Genomic DNA, 11128 nt, shown 5'->3' with positions numbered 1-11128 from the left:
CAGGCTTTTGAAAACATTAGGAATAAGAGAAGAAATTGAGGGAAATCATAGTCATCTTAAAACTCCCCATCTGATGCCCTCACGAGATCATACACAGATAGGCAGCTTTCTAAAGTTCTTCATGCATCCTCTGGTCCCCATCACCGTTCAAACACACTACTTAATACAAGCATAAACTTGTCCAACTAGTCATAGATTACTTGTGCTACACCGTTGTGTGCATTGAGTTGGAATTGACCCATAGCTGATCCTCAGTGGATTTTCAGAGGCAGTAAATCGCATGGACGGCGACTGCCCATCCTTCTTCCACAGAGCAGCTGGTAGATTGCAGCTGCGTGCCTTGGGGATGGCCGCAGAGCGTCTTACCACTAGTCCAGCAACAATTCCTTGTGCTGTGTGAAGTGTCAATAATGTTTCTAAAAAGAAGTCTGACGATTATTTTGTGCTAAAAAAGTTAGGAAGTGTGCAATGAGTCTTTGGAGAGTTCTGGATAATTTTAGAAAGTCTTAACCTAAGAACACAAGATACCCTTGCAGGTAGGCCACAATGTAGTTTTCTGCTACCCTCTGCTTCTCTAGTTCTCTACTGTCTAGGACAAGGTTCTGATCCGTTGTCCATTATTATGAGTCACTGTTGACTCAATATAGAAGTATCACTGTGTATTATCTTGTATGTTACTGAAATGTTTGTATCTTTTAATGCTGTCCCCATTCCCTTTGCCCAGGATTTTGTTTATCTTTTTGTATTTACGAGAAAGTAAAACCAAAACCTTGGAAGTTTTTCTTGACCTCTCGTTTCTCCTAATAGAGTTATTTATTCCCTTCTCCAGTTCCACCGCTTTTATTCAGATTCCTGTCATGGTTCATACACAGTGCGTGTTACAATTACTTAGGTAAGTGCCTATGTCTTCTGCTACACTGTGATTCCCGAACACCAAGGGTAATTTTGAACTCATTTTTAATTTTGTCACAACCACATCTACTGTAACAATAAAAATACGGGAAGAGTAAATGAGGCAATGAGTGAATATATAATTTCTTTAAAGGACACAGAGAAGTCTGAGGTTAGTTCCTTCTCCATACTCCTCAATTTTGGGAATCTCTATCCTTTCACACAAGACAGTCTGTTCCATTGTGCTGTTTCCGTGCTGATGAATTGCACCTTAGCTGTGGTCTCTCTTGCTGTCTGCCCCTCTGCCTGCCGAACCTTCAGCAATGTTTCCCAAATTTACATGGCATATTTTAGGTACTGCTTCCCACCTATGAAATCTGAAACTCCAGACAATAGGCTACATATATGTATTTTTAGATACATTTCTCACAGGATTCTGAAGAAGGTAAGATTAATATGCAAACAACCACACTGACATCATCATCATCAACAACAACTAAAGCACCACAAACATAGTTGTCAAGTTAATCCCAGCTCAAAGCTTTCCCATCGAGTTGGGTGCAGTTATGTCTCCAGTGGCCGTTTGCAAGCTAAGGAATCCAGGAAGCAGTGGTCCCGTTTCCCCAGAGCTAGGAAGATGGCTCTCACTTTGGTATCTTTCCTGACGCTGGGTCCTCAGGTTTTCGGACCATTGGAAAGCCCTGTGGGGGCTCAGGCTGTCTGTACTCCCCTCTCCACGTCCGAGTGGCCACAGCGCTTCATTGGACTGACTGTTTGCAGATAATCTCTCCCCTTCTCTTTCACAGGTGCCTCTGCAACTGCTGCAGCCACGGAGTGTGGTGCTGGGTGCTCACAGCCTGCACGGTGACTCTGATGAGGTGTGACAGGCCTGCCTCCTGGTCTCTCAGTCAGGCTGCGCCCTGAGGATGTATGGATTCCCTGCAGAAAATACAGATCGGGTGTCACCCACGGTTAAATATGAACTTATCCCAGAGCCAGACACGAAGTTAGCGCTCAGTAAATACCAGAGATTAATGACAATTCTATTGTCAGATGAACTGCTTCCATTCCATCTTTGATCTACACCTAAGGAAACATGTAGATTTCTTTTAAACCTAACTCTTAAGATACTAACCTCACTAATTATCCAAAGGAGTCTCGTTACATAGTTTAGTTTTGACTAATTGCAGTATTATAGTTGTTCAGATATTTTATACAAAACGACAAAACTTATGTTTTCTAATTCACACATTAAGGTTGCATAAGCCATAAAACTGTTTTGACAATCTAATAGTACTTTTAGTACTATTAGTACTTTAATTGCATTTTTATGAATGCTAAGTCTGTGGCTTAGTGGTAAAGAGTTGTGCTGTCAACCAAAAGGCACTGGGTTTGAATCCACCAGCTGCTCCATGGGAGAAAGATGGGCAGTCTTCACCTGCATGATTTACTGCCTCTGAAAACCCACTGGAGGGTCAGGTCAGTTGAGGAGTCCATTCCAACTTGTGGTACATAACAATTACAAAAGTATCTTAAAAATCTAATCTTCAAAGTCAGTGACTTAAAACAAGCAGGACTTACTGTTTCTTAAGCATCTGCAGGAGCTCTGGTAGCCTAGCGGAAGCTCCACTGCAATCCCGAAGGCACACAGTTCAAGTACGCCAGGTGCTCCATGCGAGCAGAACCGGCAAGCTCCTCCTTTTTGATGAACGGCCTCTGAACATCTGTCGGAGGCTCAGCTAAGAGGCGGTTATGACTCGATGCTCCTGTGTTGTGTCCCGTGGGCAGATTAAACGAGATCCAAGGTAGACATTGTTTGGTGGAGCCCTGAGATTAAGACAGGGTTGGAAGAAGAAGTGAAGTCTACTCCATAAACAATATGCCTCTGGAAACTCTATGAACTAAGAGAAACCACAACAGTTATAGAAAGGGTTCCGGTCATTTGTTCATAGGATCACTCTAAGTCCTGCTCAACTAGACAGCAGTCAACGAAGACATTAGAGATGATGCCTTGGGTTTGTGGTGTTGGAGAAGAGCACTGAACATCCCATAGACAGCCAAGAGGACAAACATATAGAGGAGGAGCATTGTTTGGAGGCAAGAATGATGTGACTTCCTGTGACAAACTTTGGGTATGTTTCTAGGAGGAGCTATTCCTTGGAGAGGGACATGATGCTGGGAAGGGTGGAGAGCCGGTGAAGGAAAGGAAGACCCTCAACCAAGTGGACTGACACGGTGACTGCTGCAGTGGGCTCTTGTGTGTCAGGAAGTGTGAGGATGGTGCAAGATAGAACAGGGCTCGGATCTTTTATTCATAGGGTCACTATGAATCATGCTCAACTTGATGACACAACAACAACAACAACATTAGAGATCTAGGGATTTCACATAATTCAAAGTAATATAAACTAAAACTTCCATATAAAATGTTTCAGTTATAAAAACATAGATAATTCTTGGAAAACAAACACACCTCTAAATCTTGAACAAAGTCTTCAAGGTATAGAAAGCCCAGTGAAGTACTTGAAAGCCATGGGTTTATTCATGTTCTTGGTTAGTTTGTATGTGTTGAAAGGGAGAGTAGAGAGCACCTACCACTGTTAAAGTCTTTGTGAAGACAGAATGTTGTTGGGTAGGATGATGCTCGTTGATGATGGAATTAGGTTGAAGAAAAGTAATGCCATTTGATATTATTGCTAGGAGTATCATGTACAGAGAATGAGGGAGTGATATGTGACCATGGCATAGTATTTTCTAAAAATATACTCATGTGTGTGTGTGTGTGTACGTATTCTAGTGGCCTTGTGGTAAGAATGTGTGCTACAATCCCAAAGAATCCCCAGCTGCTCCATGTGACAAGAATAGGCAATCACCTCTTGAGTGACTTACAACCTCTGAACAACCACTGAAGGGTGAGGTATAAGTTGGTCTCAGTTTGACAGTAGAGAACAAGAGAGAACTGAAGCATGTCAGGCTCTTTGACCTAGGTCTGGAACTCATCCAACGTCATTTTCGCTAGATTTCATGGGTCCATGCAAGTTATATATTTAGCCTAAATCTTAAAGGAATGGACCCTACAGTTTAAGGTGTGTTGCAAGTAAAATATAAAGAGAAACCATTATTCAAGACCATCAGTGAGGCCGGTGGGATTTCAAAATGGTACAATCACTCTGTAACATACTCTGGCATTTCCTCTAAAATCTGAACGTAGAAATCCCATATGACCAACCCATTCACCTGTCGATTCATCATGCATAATAGTCTTCATTTGTTTTTTGGTGGTTATTTGTTGGTTTTACTGGAAACAATAAAATATGTTTTTTTTTTTTTCTTTATTGTGCTGCTGTGAACAAATCTTCACTCATGTGTCAGTTCTAATTTCCTCAGGGTCTTCCTAGCAATGTATTAATAGAATAGCTTGTCATATGGGATTTTTATGTTCAGCTTTTAGAGAAAATGCCAAAATATGTTCCAAAGTGGTTGTTCCATTTAAAAATCTCACCAGCTGCACTAATTGTTAGATTAAAAAAAAGAATTGAGGTCAAGAGAAAGAAAGAAGTTGGTCCAAGAAACAAACAGACTAGGCCTTTAATTACTTGGTCTGAGAGGGAGGTCAAGTGACCTCACGCAGAGAAGTAAAACTGGTCAAGGGTGGTCAAGGGCGGTCAAGAGCAATTTCTTTTTATAGAGGTTTTAGGTAGGATAAGGGAAGATGGCATTTTGCTTGGAACTTGGGGTTGTTAATTAACTTGGGTATGAGTTTTTGTGATTAGGCCCAGAGCCTTATCAGGTCCATCTTCTGGTCTGGTTTTTGGTCTGGTCACTTTAGACATTATCAGGTTTCTTCAAGGAGTAGGCCTGGGGAAAACTGCTACAGGCTTTCTCCAATGATAATCTTGAATAATGATTTCCATGCATACTGGAAATCATCTAGTGCACCATGTGGTGAGCGGAGGGGGAGAGGGAAAAGAAATGGGAAAGATCTAGTGGGAGCTGGAAAGACAGGGTTCTAGTGGGCACAGGTCAATGCTGATCAATTTTCTAAAACATATTGAATGGGAATGATTGTATGAAACACCGTGTATATGAACTTTGTATGTCAACCAATATAAAATAAAAAACAGAAAGAGCTAATTTATTTAGTATTTAATGTAAGTTCCTATAAACCTTTTACAATAGTTGAAAAAAACTTTTTTTGAAAAATAAACTTTAAGGAAAAATTAAAACCAATGGAAACAGCCCAAATGCCTATCAACAAATGAATGGATTGGAAAATTGTAGTATATTCACACAATGGAACAGTATGCAGCACCTACCAAGGAAGAACAAATTTATAAAATGCTAGTAGTATTGGAGAGTCTACAGAGCATTCTGCTGAGAAGCAAGTAAGGACAAATACTGCATAAGACCATTATAATAAAAATATGATTGTTAGATACATAGATATAAATGTTAAAAAAATAAAAGGAAAGGGATTAGGGAGCAGATAAAGGGGAAAGAGAAATCACTAAGATAGTAGAGATTAGTGGAAAGATTAGAGGGTAAAGGAATATGAAATATTCAATAGGAACTTAAAAATACAGGGCAATAATAGGCATAAATCTATAGCAATTTTATAAAATACAATATATAGGGATCATTTTAAAGCAAAATGTACATGTACAAAACCCATTGCAAATGACAGATGGTATGAAACAATTTATATGCATGAAACAATATATATGAAGTATTGTATTCAAATAAAAAATATTATAAGGGAAAAAATTTTGTTTAATCACCTGACACATTCTTTTGTGGTAAAGTGTCTCTTTGAGTTTTCTAAACTTTTAGACTGAAAATACAAGCCTAAAAAAAGTGAGATTCTGAAACAAAATTAATTTCTGACTTCATTGTCACAAACGAAGTCATGAAAAATCTACAAAAACATTTCAGACAATCTTTTTGTGTCAAATGTAATACAGTGGTGATCTAACAGGTGGCTGTTAGGAACAGTACACATAGATATCTAATATCGTACTGATGTGAAGGTTAATGTAGAGACAGCTATAAAATAAAACATTTACAAATAAAAATAATTGTTATTTCTTTTTGCTACCTTTATAAAAGTATTGACTAGAGTTTCAAAATATTTTTTATGTCTTTCCACGTATCACCATTTCATATTTTCTTTGTATTAAGAAGTCGAGGTGGTCCAGCAGTTAGGTAACAAACTGCTAACAGTCAAGGTGGGCCGTTGGGACACATTCAGCTGCTCCGTGGAACCTGAACAAATCCCACTACTGTCTGGACAGTTCGACGGGCAGATCTACTCTATATCATAAGGTCAAATCATTTGAGTAAAAATCAACTTAATGGAAACTAAAAGCAACAAATACACTATCATTAATAACATTAGTTCACAAAGAAGATTTTTGCATCTAACTTTTTTAACCTTGATTTTCTGTTTTTACCAATGGTCTTTGTTCTTTTTTCATTACTTTATACTGGTTTATTTTTACACAGTTCGCATACATTGATTTTCACACTGGATCTTGCCGATTTCCTTCACCCCACCCCAAGCTGTCAAATTGTGCGAACCTACAATTAATGAATGTCCCCCCCAACCTAACCTTTCTGCTCCCCCCTCCCTCCCTATATCCTCACACTCATCCTACAATAATGGTCTTACACATTATGTCCTAATGGGACAGAGTTAGGCTCTTTGTTCCCATAAACAACAGAAATTTACTCTTGTTGACTTAAAATATATATGTGCCCACAGATGACTTGGAAATAATGTTGGAAATCAAAGACAAATTCAAGCAGCAAGACAATAAAACTCACCAGAAAAGACTCCATTTAACCTGGCCAAATTTTCAGCTTTTAGTTACACTATGGGTAGAGAAGAATAGTTTCCAAAAGTGTGGGAAGTACATTATTTCTACTGTTTTTTTTTAATACCAGTTCATTTATAAATTTCATATAAATTGTTTTTCATATTGGTTCTTTACCATTTGCTTCACCCACCCCTCCCTCTACCTATCAAATTGTGCCTCTTATGATTAATCAATCCTCTCCAACCTCACACTCTTCTCCCCCTGCCCCTCTTCGGTCCTCTTATTTATTCTACACAATGGTCTTATACAGTATTTGTCCTTAAGAGGTTGAGTTAGTTCACTTAGCATAATTATCTCCAGTCCCTCTCAAATAGTAATTTACAAAATTTTTGCTCCTACGTGCTGCACAGTATTCCATCATGCGAATGTACCATAATTTCTCAATCCATTCGATTGTGGTTGGACATATGGGCTGTTTCCATGTTCTTGCAATGACAAATACTGCTGCTATGAATATTACTGTACAAGTTTCCATTTGTGCCTCAGTTCTCATTTTCTCAGGGTATATTCCAAGGAGTGGAAAAGCTGGATCATATGAAATTTCTATGTTCAGCTTTTTGAAGAAGCGCCAAACTGCATTCTACAATCCCATTTTACAATCTCAACAATATATAGGAGTTCCTATCTCACCACATCCTCTTCAACATTTATTACTTGCTCTCCGGTTAAACTTAGCCACTGTTACTGGAGTGAGATGGTATCTCATTGTGGTTTTGATTTGCATCTCTCTTATTGCCAATGATTTGGAGCATTTCTTCATGTGTCTGTTGGTCATTCTAATATCTTCTACTGTGAAAATTCTTTCCATGTATTTTGCCCATTTTGTAATTGACTTATCAGTTTTTTTCTTGTCAAGGCCCAGGAGTATTCTATAAAGTTTCATTATGAGATTCTTGTCTGAGCTGGTATTGCCAAATGTTTGTGCCCAGTTCATAGGTTTTCTTTTCACCCTCTTAGAAAAAGTTTTTGATGTGCATAGAGATTTAATCTTTACAATGTCCCATCCATCAGTTTTATCCTCTTCAGATTATGCATTTCTGGCTTTTTTGTCAGTTTCTTTATACCATAGACTAGGACTTCTAAGCATGATCTCAGGTTTTATCTCTTATGAACTTTATGGTTTAGGGCATTACTCCCAGGTCTCTGATCCACCTTGAATTCATTTTTGTGATATGAGACCCTTTTCTAAAATGGGATTGCCAGTCAGTACACTTTCTTTTCACTGTATTGGAAAAAGTTTTCAAACACAAAACTTTCATCTTTTCTCCAAGTTCATAGAGTTTACGGAGGTAAGCTCGCTCTCTCTTTCTCTCTCTCTCTCTCTCTCTCTCTCTCTCTCTCTCTCTCTCTTTTAAGTGCATGCCACTCCTGCTTCCAAGCCTGTTTTATTTGGGAGATCCACAAAAAGTAGGTCCAAGAGCTGTCCTCAGGCCCCAAACCCTTTTTAAGTATGAGGTCACTCTACTACCTACAAATGTAGAATTGGTTTGATTGCCTATTTTAGTCTGCATGTAAATAATATCCAGAAATATGATTTTGGCAGAACATAATTTTCAATGATGATTTTTTAATTTAAATTGTCGATTGGGTTTCTCTAGATTAATTTTTTAAAGTAAAACCTTTTGACTGAACTTCTTATGCTCTGTTAATTGTTATAGTTATTATGTGCCATTAAGTCAGAACTCTTAGCTGTCCCTCCAGTGGGTTTTCAGAGGCTAGAAGTCACTTCCGTTAATAGGGTCACGATGGGGCGTCTATAACTCTACAGTACCTAACAACCACAACAAGAGTGGCCTAGTGGTAAGAGTCTGTGCTGCAGTCCCAATGATATGTGGTTTGAGTCCACCAGTTGCTCCAGGGTTGGGTGGGCATCTCTTTCCCTGCAGTTTACTGCCTCTGAAAAGCCACTGGAGGGCTAACTATGGATCAGTTCTAACTTGAGGGCACACAACAACATCGCTTGCCACAGAGTTATAGTAACGAATTGATTACTATTTTAGTTCTGTCAAGCAGAAAATGATAAATTTAAAAATCTTTTGAAAGAAAAAAATACCAAACAAAACCCCAGACAAACCCAAAATAACCACACCTCAAAACTAACACAGTATGCTCTGCTAAACCAATTGTTGGTATGGTAATGAGCACAGGGTAACAGGCGGATCCAAGTTGTGTTAAAGCATTCTCCCTTTAGACTCTGTTTCCTGGAATCACTATACATTTATTGAGGTCTTGAACTCTTCTACCTCTGAGTTTTTGCCCCCGGACTATCCAACTTTGCTCTGTCATCTAGATGTTTTAAGTAATATAACTGTCCCCTTTGTCTTTTATTATGCCCAGATAAAAAGGCATTTGGATCATGAAAGTCCCCAAATAACAGGAATCCATTATAATCAATTAATTATAATAATAATAATTTAAAATGTAAATATTTAAATTATCCCTTTTTTGTCCAATTGGTGCAAAATACTTTTATTATAAATGAAAATTCCACCCAAATAATTTAAAATATAATTTTCAAAAATTAAACATCTATATAGGAATCATCCTAATTTCTAACTTCTTTACAATTGAGAATGTATTTTTTAAATGATAGAATTTGGCATCACTTATGTTTACTGAGGAAGGAACATTTTAAAGTCACATACATGAATTTTCCCTGCTGCTTTGCTTCAGGAGTTCATACTTCTCTTTTTGTCTTCATGATTGCTTCAAGGAGAACCTGCAGTGATATGACATCAAAACCTGTTTTCAGCATTACAGACAGTGGCCTCATTTATGCTCCCTGTAAATACCTATCTTCTTTCTTATATGTGTCTGAGATCTGAATTCATGGTATTAAGTCCTTTGCTGCCAGCTAAAGTGGTTATTTTGTCAAATTTTGCTATAGTAGTATAATCCCTATTGGTATAAAGAGTGTTTGATAAAACATAATTTGGGCAGAATCCTTGGGTCTACTATCCACATAAAAGAAAATATCTGGCACACAACTGAAAATAAGCTCTATTAAATTAACGAGTGGTTTTCAACTCATTCTGGCATATTAGAGGTAGAGATTTTTACGCTACTTTGATGGATTACTCTTTTGATGCTTTCACTGTCATTGTTAGGAAGAAGTAACACAGAATGATGAAAAATATACAATGTATTCAAATTTTCTAAATAAACTAGTATAACATAAAAAATAAAATGCAAAATATACAGACAGAAGGATCAATGGATAGATAAATGTTGTTGTTACTGTTACGTTGTAAGGTATACAGTAAGGTACAGAGTAGACTATGAGTTCTAATGAGCCTACGCACAACAGATCTAGACCATGCCCTATTCTACACAGTTCTCATCATCTTCATGCTCAGATCTATTGTGCTAGTCGCTATGTCAGCCCATTTCATTGAGGATCTTGTTCTCTTTCATTGGCCCTCTCCCTTTCCCACTTTAATGTAGTTTTCAAGAATTGTTTCCTTCTGAGAATATGTCCAAAGTATGAGACAAAGTTTGACCATCTGTGCCTCTGGTTGCACTTGTTCTGATATGTTTTTCCTTTTGGCAGTTCATGGCATATGCAATACTCTTCTCCTAAATCACAGTTCAAATACACGAATTACTTAATCTTTATTTCTTTTCCAAATTTCAGATGCCAGGAAACAAATGAACATATGATGGCTTACATCAGTCATAACTTGTGATATTATTAATGTGATATAATTAATATAATTAGTGATGTCATTAAATTGACATCCTTACTCTTTGGTACTTTGAAGAAGTCCTTGATAGATTATTGTTATGGTTGTTAGGTGACAGCAAATCAAGTACAATTCATGGCGATCCTATGAACAGTGGATCTGAATCTTGTCTTCCCTTTGCGATCCTCATTATCTCTGACATACTTGAGCCATTGTTATAATCACTGTGTCAGTCCATCTTGTTGAGCATCTTTGTGTGTTTTGCTGACACTCCACTTGCAAAACGTGTTGTCTCTCTGCAAAGAACGGCCCCTCCTACCACTCCTAACAACATGCTCAGAGTATGTGAGATGAAGATTTGTGAATCTCACCTCTAAGAGCACCTTGATTGCGCACCCAACAAGGCACATTTGTTTATCCTTTTTAGAGTACATGGAATATATTCATTACTCTTCTGCAATATTATTAATCAATGGCATCACTTCTTCTTCTATCTTCCTTATTCGTTGTCGACATTTCAAATATATATAAAGATTTGAAAAGACCATGGCTTAAATCAGGCAAATCTCTGTCTTTAAATTAACATCACTGGTTAGTACTTTGGAGGGGTCCTTGAGAGCAGACTTTTCCAATACAACCATTATTCAAATATACATACCAACAGCTAAAGCCACTGAT

Source organism: Elephantulus edwardii, unplaced genomic scaffold, assembly GCF_000299155.1.
Source record: "Elephantulus edwardii isolate Elephantulus edwardi_28Jun2011 unplaced genomic scaffold, EleEdw1.0 scaffold00088, whole genome shotgun sequence".
Lineage (NCBI taxonomy): Eukaryota > Metazoa > Chordata > Mammalia > Macroscelidea > Macroscelididae > Elephantulus > Elephantulus edwardii.
Note: the sequence above shows the minus strand (reverse complement) of the source record.